The sequence below is a fragment of the Polypterus senegalus genome, chromosome 13 (genome assembly GCF_016835505.1).
Source record: "Polypterus senegalus isolate Bchr_013 chromosome 13, ASM1683550v1, whole genome shotgun sequence".
In the NCBI taxonomy this organism is placed as follows: Eukaryota; Metazoa; Chordata; class Cladistia; order Polypteriformes; family Polypteridae; genus Polypterus; species Polypterus senegalus.
The window spans coordinates 57,530,776-57,548,750 of record NC_053166.1 but is presented as its reverse complement, the minus strand read 5'-3'; positions in this window follow the sequence as shown (position 1 = coordinate 57,548,750).

Sequence of the window (17,975 nt, the reverse complement as noted above, 5' to 3'; positions counted from 1 at the left end):
TTCACGCAGGATCACATCTGTGAGGATCAGTGTAGCTCTCGCCAGGAAAGCGTGAAAACAGCTTGTGTATAAACACAAGTGCTATAGTCAACCACAATGACTATTTTTCTCTTAAACCACAGCTTCTTCACACAGCATGCTTTAAGATTACCTCCATAATCTTGAGCTAGAGGTGCTGAACAAATTTGGTATTTTTTTTATATTTCCTTAAATTTTAATATTTTCTCAATTACCATTTTAGAAACTACTAAGTGGTTTGAGAAAACATGTGGCTACTTTCAACATTCAAATGTATGGTTTGCCGGTTGACATTTGTCTGCACTCTGTTTAAATGTAAGTTTTCATTTTCCTTGTTGTTTCATACAAAGGAAATGCTAAAGAAAATTCAAAAGTCATCAGTGTTATTTTAATTGATCACATTATCATTTAAATGGCAGTAGTCAAAGTGCACCAACTTCAATTTAAGATAGGGTTGTTATTACATTAGGTAAATGTTAATTAATCCTATTTTATGCTGAATTAGGTTTAAAAGGATTTGGTTAGTTATGTTGAGTCAAATGACCCACTTTTGTTAAATAATTTCTTATATTGCATTCTAAGGTTGTTATAAATATTTTCTTCTAGCAAGGCAAAGTTGCACCTATTAAGCTTATCCTCACTGAATAAGAGTAACCTTTTCCCAGATAATGACATATTATTTTCACAATATACGCAGAGGAACAGGTCTTTAGATCACATCCTTGGATAGCATTGAAAAGTATTTTATTCTTGCCTAAGGGTAAATAAACTTCATTGGAAAGGCTTTATATGTAAAAGTAATGAGGAAAGGCTGTGTTTAGCAATTGGCCTCCCGTTTATATTCTCCAGGTTGGGAATTTTGAGTTAGTATAATACTGTACTGTGCATAAACAGCACTAGTTTCTTTGTCAAATTTTTACTTTCACTGAATTAAGAAGTATTTCAGGTAGAAAATACTTGAGTAAAAGTAAAAAAAAAAAGACCTACTTTCAAAAATACTCAAGCACATAAAATAAAATTACATTGTATAATAATGAGACGTTTTGCCTGGAGAACACATTTATTTTATTTTCAAACAACACACACACTATTTTTGCTACAGAACTGCACTACCAAATGATGTACTGTATCATGCAAATGCAATTCTGCCTTTGATCAGTATATAACTGCTGTCAGTGGTCCATTTCAAAGGAGTGACATGTCATAGGAGTGCATAGCAATGGAGTGAAACCTCAGATATAAATTTCAAAGGAGTGACAACCATCCAACCAACCAACCAAGTGGTAAGTGAGGCAACAACAATTTTTTTGGTGATCGTACTTTCAGTTGTGTGTGGTAGGTGAGTCGACAAAGTATTTTTTTGGCAAGCGTAAAATTTTAATCATAATTTGTCACTCCAATAAAATGTCACTCCTTTAATACAGACCTGCTGTCAGTTTCATGGTAATGACCTGAAGTGAGTTACTAGTGAGTGTGGCTATGATGTACATTGTACCTCCCATTGTGGGATACCCAGCAGCAGTAGATGAAATACCCATAATCCAGAGAGCAGAATAATAAAACAAAATATAAACATAAGAATAAAAAAAATAAGTGAACATCTAACAACCTTATCTCTAAAATAGATGTCAATATCAACACAGATTTGATTCAATTACAATTTTTATATAATTCACTGAATTAAATGTAGAAGGCTAATTATTACATTAAACAGTAAAACAACAATTGCAGAACTGTGGTTTACCTTTTACAAGAATTCTGTTAAGAAACCTGTGGTTTCCTTTGTTTAGTTTGTTACCTAATTTTAGATTTAAATAACCTGCTCAAGCATTCATGTAAACTAATGAATTAACCCATTCCACCACTAATAATAAGACATAATTTGTTAATTAAACACACTATTTAATTATTACAATTTTTATTTTTACAGGAATGTTAAGACTAAAATTGACATAAAATAAAAACGGTAAAGCATAGAACGATAATTTTTTTTTGTTAATTAGATATTTTATCATTCTTCATCTCCAGGCAGTTTTGGAAGAGTATGATAATTTTTAAAACATTCTGGCATATGGAGAGCCACCAAGCATTTCTCACATTCCCATCGTGATTCGCTCTTCTTTTTCTGGAAAGAACACATTTTACACAACCTGGATGGGTTTTGCTTTATCGGATTTGGAGGAATTTGTCTAGGAAAATGTGCCCATTGTACAGCCTGTAGTCGTAAAGGGCATACTCCTCCAGATGTCCTTCCTCGCCTCTTGTATGCTGGCAGCGTAATATGCTCTAAAATGCTCTCTGCTATACTTATCCTATAGTCACTGTATGTCAGCCTTTGCACATTTGACATATTTTTATGCAAAGCATATGTATTGAATAAGGCCATGTCTGCCAAATAAAAAAAATATTTTTTATATCCTTTGGAGTATCTTCGCATAAGTGGAAAGGAAGCCAAGCACTGGTCATTTCTATCAACTCCGCCCATTCCACGATTATAATCAATGACTGCCTTGGGTTTTTGTACTAAATTCCAAGTTTTGTAATCAGTTTTTCCAGTGTCCGTCATGGAAATATCTGAATGGATGGTTGAAAGCATATGAATTGGCTTTTTGTCAATCCATCTTATTGCAGCTATATCATGGCTAAACAAAATATGGGCATCACCACGTTTCAATTTCTTATGTTTTTTAGCATTTATCCTGTACGTTGGTGGCATATTTTTCCTCATGCATCGAACTGTTCCTACTGCATTTATTTTCTTTTTTTTAAATTATGGAATAAAATTGGAGATGAATACCAGTTATCTAGGAACACTGTGTACCCATCTGAAGTATATGGCTCCATCAGTTTATATACGATCCCTTCACTAGCTGGCAAAGATGAGTGTTTTTTTACCTGTATATATTTCAAAATCTAGGCAATATCCTGAACTAGATTCGCAGATTTTGTATATCTTTATGCCAAATCGCGCTCTTTTTGATTTGTTAAATTGGACATAACTAAGGTGCCCGCGAAATTTCATCAATGATTCGTCGATAGATAACTCCTCATTGGGTCGATAGGTCGTAAATTTATTTTTCAGATAATTTATTATTGGACGGACTTTGAATAATTTATCATCTTTATCTAATACAGCATTGTCTGCAAAATGCAAATTCGACAGAATTTTTACAAATCGCTTGAATGGCATTACTGTTCTGAAAAAAGGTGTTTCTGTCGACTTTCTTTCGCTCCAATATGACCTCAATGTATTCTTCTTCACCTGACTTTGGAGTATACAGATCCCAAAAAATGCTTTGATTTCATCTGCAGATACATCAAACCACGTGTCATCAGGTTTTATTGCGTGCTTTTGCATTGCAAATCTGTTTCATCTGCAATCATTTGGAAAAAATCGTCGCCAAAAATTATTTTATAGATGTCGTACGGCGTAGGATTTCGTCCTAAATTTAGCCCTGCCAAGCGACATAAGCCTGGTACTCCAGTGAATGGAATTTTGGATATCTGGGTTGAGACTGTATTCCAAATCCATTCCTCATTTTTGATTTTTTTGCTAGGTACCTCGCGATCCACTTGTTCTATTATACTGTCACTTGACACTTCAGAATCACTATTTGAACACTCCAAATCGTTTTTCGAAGATGTAAAATCACTTGAATCACTAGCACATTCTTCAACTTCACTTTCACTAAAACTTTCCAGAAGCAATTGTTCCATTTTATCTTCATTTGATAAAACATTACGAGCGCGACGAGATCGTTTACTACTGCTGGTGGCCATTTTTAAAACACTGTCGGTTGTCAAAATATCGAGTATTTAGGTTAACAGTAATTCCTTTGGTAGTTATATTTTTTCATCAAAATATTATTCGTAATTATTTTATCAACGTTATTTACATGAATAAAGTTGCTGTCAATGATTTTTTATATATAAAATGATTATGCAAAGACAGACCAGCGATTCGCCGGCTTAGTGGTTTAATACCATAATATAGTTGACCGGCGATTCGCCGGCTTTGTGTGTCAATGGGTTAAACACAATTAAACTAAAGGCATATCATTAACTCTACTACAGAACCAGATGTATACCAGTTGTCTCATGATACATATTCATATTTTAAAGGCACTCCAAAAGAATAATTATGTTCTACAGAATAACATTTTCTCTCATGTACAGTATAAGCATTAAACAAACTTGCATTAATATTTCACTACAATAATCCAACTTCAATACAACATAATAAAATGGCAATTATAAATCTGTTAGTCAGTGTTCTACTGAAGAATGCTCTGAACATGGTTCTAGTTCAGTGGAATATAGAATACAGATAAGCAGGAAATCTCCAACAATTTTCCAAAGCACAATATATCACTGCTCAGAATTTGGTCTTGCACACAAAATCAGAATATTCACTTAATAAATCATCTTTGTGGCTCTAAAGAAGATTGTGGTTTGCATGGCAGTGTTCCATTTGCTATCCCAAGCTCAAATACCATAACCGAGAAACTAAAATACTTATCTCTACTTTTAAGAAAGCAGACGTCCTTTTATTAGCACTCACACACAAGAAACACAAAATTTTGACGTCACCTCCGACCCCTTGTAGGGCATGATATCTCGAGCGACTCCCGAGTCTCTCCTCACCAGCGACTAATCAAAGACTGTTACAGCCGGGCTTAAGAATCCACTGTAATATCTTGTGTGCACAGCATATAGATATTGTTTGCACACTGTATACCTTATGGTTTAAAAATATTACTTATGCCCATAAAATGGTCTTTGCACAAGATTAAAAAGACAGCTTTTTGGGCATTCAAAGGCTCCACATAAGATAGCTTAAGAAAAAGAAAAAAAATGCATACCTCAACATGTTTCTTTAAATTTGAAGGAGAATTCTTGAAAGAAAGATTTAAATATTTAGTAAAAATAAAAATATGATCATTGATCACACAGTGCACTGCTATTCAATCCATCTCCTTGTGTGATTCGATTGACATGATCACAAGTGAATTTAATTGGCCAACTGCAATAAATTTTTGAGAGACAGATGGGCTAGAGGCCTGAATCAGGTGTTTGGGTTACCCTGGTTAACAAGTACGTGTGTAAAAAGTTTTGTGCCAATTGTGTTAAACTGGCATGTACTGTAAGCATGTTTATTTTTATGCTGAGACTACCTAATTACAGCAATAGGAACCAGACAACAACAGCATGCACAAAATGTTACCCTTAATTTTACCTGTGTCAGATCACATTCATACTCCAGCAAACCACATCAGGGTTGACTTGGTGCTGTGCTGAGACCACTGCTTCTAAAGGGTCTTAGTTCAATGGTTTTGGCTTTTATTTATATCTACTTAAAAGAACCAGACTATATGGGAAATTGCTCCAGAGTTCGGAGTACCTTTTGGTCATTTCATTTTACTTTTCAATCATTTTTTAGTCTGGTTAGCAAATCAGATTATGGACAAACAGGCTGTTTTTTTTCTTCTAATTTACAAAACTGAAAACAAGTTACCATTAAAATAAACATTTTTTTCAGCCATTGTTTCCCAAACAAGTTAATTAGCTTCAGTACAACTCAGAAAGCAGAGTAATGAGGGATTGATACTTATGTTATCGACAGCAGTATATACAAAATAAGTGAATTGAGGCTTCCTAATGATTGCTATTGGCTCAGAACTTTATGAGAGTGATTGGTGCAAATTTAAACTTGTGTTTTATGTTGATGGTTTACTTGGTGCAAGGGGTTTCAAGCATGTGTTAGAATGGTAAGTTCTTAATAACATGCTTTCATTCCAATCATCATGAAAATGATATCACGTATACATCTCAGTATTTTAATTATTCAGAGAGCTGTAATATCACAAATGTAATGGATTCTGTGTCCTGTCGGAGAAAGAGAAAGAACAGAAGCATGTAGTGATTCACACACATACAGCACATTGAAGATCAAATACAAAACAAAGCATTTAACGTGCTACTTTAGTTATGATGGGATTTGAGAAACTAGTAAATTAAATGATTTTAAGATGAAGTTTATGTTCTACTTTAATGGCAAAATAAACTATGTGATTAAAGTGGATATTTCGAGATTGAAGTTAACATTTCATGCTTTTTTCCTACTCTGTGCCTTTTTTTCTCACTGTACCCTAATAAGCTTCCATATGACACTCAGACGGTGGGCTACATCCCGACTTTTCACAGCGACTTTGATATGTGACAACTTCTTTTTTTTGTCGGGCACTGTGCGACTTTGTGAACTTGAGCTTGTTTCTCCAACACGCTATGTCACTCGATCAACTTCCTTTTGTTGATTATATCACTGTATAAACTAACAAATAGTACGTTTTTCTTTGCCTCCTCTTGGTATTCGCTGCAATTCTTATATTTTCCCTCTTGCTTTTGCCATTGCCTTTTCACAGAACGCTGAGCTTAAGGTCTATTTATATTGACTTGCATATTCAAAGAGGCGTAATTCTGGTAGGAGATGGGGCGGGACAGAAGGCGCATGCACGTGCGTTAGTTTTCACGCTGATCAGGATTTATGGAGCGGAGCGGAGTACGCACAGATTCCTGTATCTGGAATTTTCTGTGCGTAAGCACATTTCGGCTTTTGTGCTTACGTCATGTTATAGTGCGAATTCTATGCACGGCGTTATTCATGAGTCCCCAGGAGTCCACATGACCATCATCATCAAATTCTTTCATGAGAACCCTGAATACAATGAGGACTGATTGAGGTCATTTATGTTAGGTAGAATGCCTAGAGAGGGCTGGGCGGTCTCGTAACCTTGGAACCCCTGCAGATTTTATTTTTTTCTCCAGCTGTCTAGAGTTTTCCTTGTTTTTTCTGTCCTCCCTTGCCATTGGACTACTTTTATTCTATTTTAATTTTAGAGTTCCCTAATTTTAATTCTTATTTATTTTGTCTTTTTTTCTCATTCTTCATCATGTAAAACACTTTGAGCTATATTATTTGTATAAAAATGTAAATAAATATATATAAATAAATGTTGTTGTTGTTGTTGTTGATAAAGCCTGCATAATAGATGCAAATATGAAAAAGAAGGGAAATGACACAGAAACAGTAGCACTGCTTTGGTGCTGGGTACTGCCCATTTGAACAAACAAGCAGAAAAGTGAGTACGCACGGTCTGTAGCTGCTGTGAAAATGCGTGGCTTTACATCAAGTTTAGTTTTTATACATCTCAAAGTAAGCATAGAAGCAGGCATATGCAACATTTTGCCCGTACACACTGTTTATACATGAGACCCTTAGTGATTAAAGTAAGCCAGCGAGCATGCAGAATATGAAGGATTTAATATGCAACTTTAGTTAAAATGAGGTTTTGAGAAAAACATGTAAATTAACAACTGAACATAAGATGGAGTGTACAAAGTTCTGAGCATTATGATACTTTTGAGAAATGATGCCTCAATATTTCATGTACAAAAATGTTCCTATTTCATTTTAAAATCATCAGGCAAATGTGATGAGGATAAGAAATTAAAGGAAGGAATGATAAGGAATGTAAAAGTAATAAATATCACTGATAAAGTAACAGCAAAAAAATAAATAAATAAAACCAAGCAGAAAAATGATTTGATACTTTAAGATTTATAAGGTAAATGCAAGGATGTCTTTCATATTTGAAACCAACAATAATTTTAAGTTAATGACCTCCAAGTACTTGACTCAATCTCATCATAGCAATTTAAAACCGCATTAAAATTTTGTTTTTCACAAATAACTATTATTACTGTATGTCAACAGGCAAAAATGAATGGTATAAGCAACAGTTTATATTTCATGAATAAAATACTGTTCTGTTTGCTGCACTATAATATTTTCATAAAATACAGTGCATTAAGGCATTATGTCTTTCTGGATAACTGTTTGTTTTAAATTCCTTCAAAAGAACTTTATATAAAAGGAATCTAAGAAGCTTGTTAAATAAAAGGTCACATCAATCTACTGTAGCTGTGCATTACATATTAACAGGAAGGACTCAATTAAAAAAAGTATGGTGAAAAAAGACTGATTTAACTAGTGAAATCAATTGCTACCATTATCTTTTTCTCTTTATGTATTCTTTGAAAATAAAACCACATAAATCAATGCTGTATCATTGTACCGATAAACAAACTAAAACATATACAAATAAAAAAGGAGAATTAAAAGCAAACAAATAAAAAAAAAAAAACTTTACTCAAAAATAATGCTTTAAATGATGATTTTGACCCATGCACTTTATTCCATTTACTGCTTTTAATCCATTTAGTAAACCTTGGGGAATAAGCAGTAGGATACAATTTTGCATTCAGTTTGCATGCTGCTAAAATCAGCATTTTTGTCATGCTTTTTAAAAAGAGTGCTTTATACAGTTCCAACCTTTACAACCTCAATGAGATGAAAAGCTCCAAGAAAATTTTTTGTTAACCTAAAATGAAGATCTCATCATTTTCATTTTATAGTAGATAAGGTTAAGAAAATGTAGCAGTGCTGAAAGAAATGGTGTTTAATAATAAGATTCCAGGTAACAAAGCAACTGAAATGTGAATAATAACTTAATAACCTGAAAGCTATTTGTAATTTTCTTTGTAAAGAACTTGTTCACAGATTCACTCATAGGCAACATATACATAAAAGAATGGTCTACCACTTATTGATTTATTATTTTCATGAAAGAAATCAGAGGCAAATAAGCTACATTCAAAGAAAAGAGCATTCAAAAGTGTTCTTGAGCAAGGTTTCCTTTCTACCCAGTAACGACTCACCCAGCTTCTAATAACTGAAAAAAGTAATCATTATCGTCTTTATAAAGAAATAGCAGAGCATTGGTTAATGTCTTATTTTTTTAATCAATTCAACAAAATATCTGATAATTACATGAAAAAGAGGATAATAAATCAGATGAATGATGCAGAAGATGCATATAACTCACATCATTATCAAAATTGGCATATAGCAAACTCAAACTCTAAAACTTCTTCTGATCTAAATTAATAGACTTGCCATTAAAATGTAGCCCCGTGTATTTGGCTGTTAGCAAAGCAAATAAACAATGGAAAAATGTAAAGCTTTAAATTACAGCCCCACCCATGTGCCTTCCTCTAAAGTTAGTCTTTAACCATTGCCTTCTTGACACTAAGGTGTTTTTTTTTGGTTCTATAAGTGGAAGGGGTGATGCTAGAGGTATGTTCAAGTTTCTTCTTCTGGGTTGTGGTATACCTGCCCAAATGTGGGAGTAGAAAATAGTCAGGGCAATGAGTCACAACAAATCCCTACTTCTCTGCTCACTTTAAGCCAGTCCCCATAAAATGCATATTATGCACATGCATTTGACTCCAGATTTAAATAGTAATAGAGGATAATTAAACCTTTTGAACTGATAGTTGAACCATGATGGTTTTGTCAAGCTGAGCAGATGTTTGATGAAAGGCAAAACAGGATTCACAGATTTTTGTTTTACAACGTATTTAGAAAGTGCAGCTATTGATTTCCATAGGCAAATATCCTTGAGCTTGTGATAATGATTTTGTAACATTTTCTGTACGTTTTGCGAAAACTGTAAAATCCTATTGAAAACCAGTAAGCCAGTTGTTTTGTGTGTGAAAGAAGGGAGGGGGGAGACTTGTTGCCTTTTATTAGACATTTTTCAAATATAGTTTTCTTTTTTTCTGCTATTAGTTTTTAAATAAAATAAATATTTTAATTGAAAGCTTAAACAAATTTCTTAGTCTGATTGTTACCAGTGAGCTAAGAAATTGGATTATCCATTCTGTGTCTACCTGTCACTTAAGCGCACAGGAGGATGCTCTTGTGAAGCCTTCTATTTGTGCTAAACTGGTAAAGTAAATGTTTGGAAGCCAGGATTACCCCAGTGCTATAGCAAAGAAAAGGTTTTGTGCCATAGTGAAGTACAGATTTGGATGTAAAGATGGCCATACTGCCATTTAGGCTCCTGGAGTTAAATGCCCGAGGTACAATAAGGACAGTGGGAAAGCCAAGAGGTTTCAGATAATAGTGCTACAGCTGGTTTTAACCTTTCTTCTTATCCCCCATTAAACAAGAAACTAAAAGGATAGTTTGTATTTTTGTGTTAGGTGTTTATCACGTTATTCAATAAAATGATTAAACAACACCCAAGTAACAAAAACTGAGAATATGGCAGTTTTTTTTTTATTTACCACTTGTTGACTGTTAATTATACAGTAATATAATGCATTAAGTTGACTGTAATGCAATGTGAAAAGGAAAGTGTGCCTTTTCACACCAAGCATTTTCAGACCCACTTATTCTATCACAAGTTTTTGGTATGTCTGTTTCTTACATTTGAAAGAGCTTTTGATTAATTTTTATCTCTTAATAGTTATATGCCTGATATAAGAAAGATTCACTTTTGGCAAGTTATATGCCATTTCTGATGATCTGACATTCCATTTTTTCTACTAATGTGCCTCTTCTTTTTCCTTTTTGAAATAAAATTTACATTTTTGCTAAAAGTGACTGAGAAAGTGTATCTCAATAAGTTTCTGGCTGCTTTTAATTCATCTTTCTATGCAGATTGTCTTAAAACATCTAAAACACAATGATTACCAGCTAATAATTGTTACCTTTTATAAAGAAGAATGTGATGCTTTGTGGACAGAATCCTTTTTAAATGTTACTTTTTAACCTAACATGATAAACTTCTGCAGTAATGCTGAACTGGAAAGAACCTTTCAGTTCTAGTTGAAAATTCTTTCTTTAGTAGTTTTTGTGGATCTAAAAAAATCCTCTTTTAAGACACTGATTTAAAGATATTGACTCTTACATCAGCCTGGGGATAACATCAGCACTGAGTCAGCAGTAGTATGACAAACTATTTTGAAATCAGCTGCACCAGTCCCAGCTGTATTGAAGCATATGAAAAGGGCAAGCCTGTCGCAGTCTTACAATCTCCATTCTAGTGTGTCTATAGTGAGTCGTCCTTTGAAAGATAATGATCTATCTGAAACAGCTATGAAACGCACTGCAGAGACATAAAAATGGATATGCTGGATTGTTTAGAGTTTTTGGTGGAGAGTCTAGAAGCTGAGATCTGGGACTTGGAATATTGGTTGCAGCATCAGTTCAGGAGAAACATAACCAAGAGACTGCTACCTCAGGAGCTCCACAGAAGGAAGTCTGCCTACCCACATTTAATGGTTAGGCGTTGTTGATTAGGGTGTCCATAAAATGTCCAAACAATTTAAACACTTTATAAAATAGTAATGAAGATATAGCTCTGTGCAGTGAGTTGCACAATAAAGAAACATTATACAATTTTTTTCATATATTTTAATATACTTCTACATGTGCACTGTTTGTTGCATGAACAACATCAAGACAGTATTCTATTTCCATTCATGCTTGTTTTAACATCACTCCATGTCTCCATGAGGTTTTTCTACCACTTTTGAAATATGATTTTGGATTTTTTCCTTACTTAGTTCTGACATTTCAATGAATCTGAACCTACTCAAAAGTTACAAGCAGCACTGACCAGAGGCCTTACAGTTTTATAAATATTAAAAAATTACCCTCACAAAAATGTGAGATGCACAAAAAGAATTCATATGACAGTTAATAATTTATTCAAATATAAGGTTATTGATGATATATAGTTTTCTTTAAAATCATTTACAGTAAAACAAAAAACAAGCTTTTCATTCATTAAGATTAACCTAAAACCTTATTCCTGGACCAAAAGGATAAAATAAGAAGAAAGATTAAGAGAAACACGTTCTAGTATAGTAACATTTATACAAGGGGCATTCAAAAGTTTCCACACTTGTTTTAACTCTGTTTATTAAGAATTTCAAAAAAAAAAATTACTTCTCTACATAGTCACCTTCATTTGCAGTGCTATTTTCCCCGCATCATACCAAATTTTTAATGCCCAATTGATACTCCTTCCGTCTTCATCGTTTCCAACGAAAATATAAAAGTGCGAAAAACATTTTAAACGTCCTTCATATTATATCAGGTAAGCTGTTTTCTGTTCATCCTTGTACTGCACCTGTTTATCTACATATTAAAGTTTTTAGTAACTATTTTATATTATTTTTAACTAGTGTCCCTTTTACCTTATGATATGTTAAACCATTACTATTTTCTAAAGCAGCGAATACTAGTACTAAGTTTAGAAACATCAGACAACGTTTAATGGCTAACTCAGTGCAATACAGTTCATCAATTCCTGTTCTCAAATGTAATAAAGACAAAAAAGATAAAAAAGGTTTGGGGAGCCTGTTTAATTAAAGAAAGTTTAAGTTGCTTGAGTTGTTCTATGTATTTTATAAATCAGCAATACGAGTTTCAGGACTTTAAATGACAGTAACCTCTGATTCCCCAGGTCAGGCAAACATGTCTAGCCCAAACACAGCCAGCCTAATACATGACATATACAAAATAAAAGCTACCCTTGGAGTGCAATATTGTCCACATATATCATCACACGAAGAGCTGCTAAAATGGGGTTTGAAAAGTATCAAAAAATACTGTTTTGTTTTTCAGTAGAAACCCAAGAAAAACACAAAACCACAAATGCCCAATTTTCAAAATTGAAAATGATTAAAAATAACCCAACTGGTAGAGAAAACCGTAAACCTAGCAATACTAAGTGACTTTGTTGTTTACTGCTAAAATCCTGTATTCACCAGAAGGGGAGGGCAATGCAAACCCGGACATGATTTCAGTCCTTGGATAGGACTTCCTCCGTGCTGGGTAAACGAACGAAGATCAGAGTAATAAAAGGTGCAGCCTTCTGTCCCGTCCCTACAGTGTCCCTTTAAATCGTTCCATGTAATGCACTTGCAAAGCCCACATGTATAAAAACAACATTTGAGTTGAGTTGGAATAATAATATAATACTGTAATATTATAAACAAAACTATACATATAGTACTTCAGATCACTCTTACCTAATTCATTATGCATACGCATGACCAAAACTTGTGTAGTTCAGAACCCTGGATTGTTATTATTTCTTTATATATTGGTTATGATCCATGCTGACTGCACTAGGTGTTTTTCATAAGGGGTAGTTTTTAGTTACAGACACTTTCATACATTGTGTAATTGGGCCTACTATTTTTTATATGTTTAACATGTTACAATTATTTACATCAAAACATAATTTGACCATATTTTTCCTAATGCTCGGGTCCAATTTCAGGGGTTTTTGATTTTAGTCCCATCAATAAACTAACATGTCTTTGTTTACATATATTTTATATAACTAAGAGTTTAGCAGCCTCAGCAATAATCCTTGTACAACATTTTTGACATCAATTACATTTGGGTTAATATAAATGTCTTGGGACATTATGGCAACACTGTGGCTGAACAAAGCTAAGCATGTACAAATAAATGAAAATAATTTTTCATTCCATCCAGAACCACCATACATTACAAGAACAAATGAGAGGAAAATATCCTGAAAAAAATAAGAATGTCAGATGAACTCAAGCAACACTTGTAAAATTTGCACAGCTATGACTGATAACCAGGTCCAAATATCTCTCAATATAATAAACACTGCAGGAATAAATCAGCCATCACAGACCCATGATATCTTCCCATTATTCTGTAAGACTGTACAAATTGTGTAACTAACTGCCTGAACCACAGTTCTTCTGTCTGCTTTTGATGTTATATTTTGCCCTTTGTAAACTTTTGGTAACTGCTTCTCTTTCCAAAAAGGGTTCTTGAACTGGTTCATTCATGCCAATAAATGCTATCACTGATAACTCAAAATCAACCTGGCATTACCATATAAAGACAGACTTTTCAATTTTTGCATTTCTTTTTCAGATGGCTCTGCAATTCTTGTCAGTTGAATCCAAAATGGTTAACCTAGAAGGGTCAATGTTTTAATATATGGTATCAGACATTAACATGAGAATGATAAAATGAAAGAAGCAATGTACAGTATGTATACTATAATATGCAAGTACATTAAGGAACTGTTGATAGTTACAGAGAAATGTAATACAAGAGTTGCAATCATGGCTTGAAATTATACAAAAAATAATTACTGGTATTTTTCAAGAATAATATTTAATCAATTTGATTATGTTCTCAGCAGTGGTTTTGGTAAATTGTTAAATACATACAGAAGCTTCTCTGCTATTGTACAAAATGCCTTACTTCTGCATTTGTGAAAAAGCTCATACCTCTTTTACAATGTAAACAGAATTTTTAAAAGCTGTATTTAGTATGCATAAGGATTTCAACCCAGTGAACGTGTACAAGGCTTATGTAAAAGCAAATTTAATAAATTAAGCAGTATTTATTTCGCTTTGTGTACCAAAACACCCCACATTAACCAATTTGCCATATGACAGTTGTGGACACTACAGATTGACTGTAATGGAAATAGAAGGGACACTGCTTGACAAGTCACATTTATATTTATATACCCCTTGAAAAAATTTCTAAAAGCTCAATGATTTTTCAGTAAAATATTAATGCAGAACAAACTTTTATTTTTGGTGCTTGAGTAGATGCCCATTTCGGGGCTTGTTTCAGGGATACCAGAAGTATAACCCTTGCATGCCATTATATTCATCTTGCATTCCATTTTTAAGAAGTGCAATAATTATTTTTTAAATGCAATCTTAGAACTCTTAACTTTATTTAAAGGTCACAGTGCTTAATAAATTGCCGAAAATAATACATTTGAATGAAATAAACGTTTTTTGAAAGTATCCATTATTAAACAAGGAAATGCTAAGGACAGCAATAACAACAAATACTTTTATTTATTTATTTTCATACAACAATGTAGCTCAAAGTGCTTTACAAGATGACACTGAACAACGTACAAGAAAAGAAAAACAATTAACATAAGGCAGTAATATTAAAGAATAAGTAACAACAAAACAAGGCAAGGTCAGATGGCTAGGAGGACAGAAAACCAAAAAAAAAAACAGGCTGGAGAAAAAACAAAATCTTTAGGGGTTCCAAGGCCAAAAGACCACCCAAGCCCCCACTGGGCCTTCTACCTAACATAAATGTTCCTAAATCAGTCCTCTTTGTTTTCATGCTTCACATGATAGGATTCTGATGAGATTGGTCTCATGGAGAAATGAGACACAAGCCTTCATCCTGTCATCTCAGGGGGCTGCATGGTGCCTTGATCAGGTGGTGGTGGCATCACAAATCGTCACCACAGAAGAACCAGACAAGACAGCAGAGAATAGTGAAGATTAGTACAGTCTATTGAGAATACAATTGAAATGTAGCTATGAAGAAACCATATTAATGTAACAGTTTTTAGCAGCTTTTTTAAAATTTTTCCATAGTGTTAGCCTGGCAAATTTCTAATGGTAAAGTATTCCAGATTCCATAACAGCAAAAGGCCATCTCACCACTTCTTTTAAGACTGGCTCTTGAAATTATAAGCAGACCACGATTTGAAGATCTAAGGTTATTCCTTGGAGTGTAGAGGGATAGGCATTCTAAAACATAGAATGGAGTAAGATTATTTAAGGGTTTATAAACCATTAGTAGTATTTAAAGTCACTTCTGAATGACACAGGTAACTAATGTAATGATGCTAAAACTGATGAGAAAGCATAAGCCTTTTACATACGAGTCTTTTAACATATGCTTTCTATACACACATTCCTCAAATGGAATTAAACATTTTCTGTAAAACAAATCTGGTAAGTGATAGGTTAGTAACTCATTCCTTATTTGATATTTATTACAGTCTATAAACTATAATTCAATTCATAGGTCAATTTCATCTTACAATGAGCCTGTTTTATAATAGTACTTACAAAGATTCATTTATATGTTCTTTATTGAAAAAAAAATGTTTATAGAGTTGTACAAAAGCTGGAATTTGATTAAATATTTTTTTGAGCATGAAAAGCACAGATAAACTTGTAAGATTGTTTTTGGCTTTGATTAGAGTTATTCAAGGTCATGGCATTCACAGAGTTTTAGCACTATGTGAACTACTGTAGGAAAAGCCTAACACCTGTATATCAAAAGCAGTTAGCCACAATTACCAAAGACATGAAAAATCGCTGCACGATTATTAACAAGGTTTATTCAGTTACTTATTTTATTAGTAAATGTACCTCACTTCAAATATGGCCATGTTCCTGAAAACTATTTCATTAACCAACAAGGCTATCAGCGTAATCCCTGCCTTTTTCTCATTATATTAGCCAGAACAGCAAGTCAATTAAACTGGTAATATGTATAAACTGTCCAAAAACTTTAATAATAAAGTTAATAGTTGTAATGTATCTCTGCTAATTGAAGTGTGTTTGGGTGGTGCTTAGCATAGAAAGTTGACATATTAAAAATGTTTTTGTATTTGCAAAATAAGTTTGGTTCTGAAAAATAAGAGAAGAAACTAATCTGTGGTGTTCACCTGAATGTTTTACAGCAAAGTGTGAGGCAGATGGCTTAAGAAGTTACACCTCCAAATTTGAGGTTATTGACCTTGGCCCAAAAAAAAGTGGAGGAGTTCAAGTAACTCTGGGTCATAAGTGAACGTGGATGTGAGTGTGAGACTGAGCAACAAATCTTTGAAGCAGAATCGATTTTGTAGACATTGTGTGAAGTGAAGAGGAACCTGTTATTATATAGTTTACAAATTATCATTCATTCATAGTCATAAACTCTAGAATATATTCCATACTTGATGTAGAAGGATCACAGTTTGGTATGGAAGATGCATATTAATGGAAATTTCATACCATAAACTGCTAGTAATATGCTGAATGAAACACTAACTCTGTTCACAAGACAATTCTGCATGCTGGCAAACAGCACTTCTGAAAATAGTTGCCAGCCAGCTTTCCCTACAAACAAAAAAATATTGATTTGAACATACGGTATGTTCAGTCTAGCATCACCTTTGTAGTATACAATATCACATAGTGCATTTAATAATTGTCTAAATATTACACCCCCCCACCACCACCACCACCCAAAAAGAAATTCCTCCTGCTTCGATTGTGGCACAATTATCTTTTATATTCATAGAAATTTGCAAAGCATGTGGTTACAAAATAGATCAGGACCCTGTCACTTCCAATATGACTCGGAGTCCTGCCACGTGCAAAAGTTCACTGATGACACTGCTATTGTGGGCTGCATCAGGAGTGGGCAGGGAGAGGAGTACAGAAAGTTAATCAAAGACTTTGTTAAATGGTGCGACTCAAACCACTTACACCTTAACACCAGCAAGACCAAGGAGCTGGTGGTGGATTTTAGGAGGCCTAGGCCCCTCATGGACCCTGTGATCATCAGAGGTGACTGTGTGCAAAGGGTGCAGACCTTTAAATATCTGGGAGTGCAGCTGGATGACAAATTGGACTGGACTGCTAATACTGATGCTCTGTGTAAGAAAGGTCAGAGCAGACTATACTTTCTGAGAAGGTTGGCATCCTTTAACATCTGCAGTAAGATGCTGCAGATGTTCTACCAGACGGTTGTGGCGAGTGCCCCTTCTACGCGGTGGTGTGCTGGGGTGGCAGCATAAAGATGAAAGACGCCTCACGCCTGGACAAACTTGTTAAGAAGGCAGGCTCTATTGTAGGATTAAAGTTGGACAGTTTAACATCTGTGGCAGAGCGACGGGCACTAAGCAAACTCCTGTCAATCATGAATAATCCACTGCATCCACTTAACAGTGTCATTTCCAGGCAGAGGTGTAGCTTCAGTGACAGACTTTTGTCACTGTCCTGCTCCACTGACAGACTGAGGAGATCGTTCCTCCCCCACACTATGCGACTCTTCAATTCCACCTGGGGGAGTAAATGCGAACATTAATTTTATTTTAATTTTTTTCATTTTTATTACTATTTAATTTAATATTGTTTCTTTGTATCAGTATACTGCTGCTGGATTATGTGAATTTCCCCTTGGCATTAATAAAGTATCTATCTATCTATCTATCTATCTA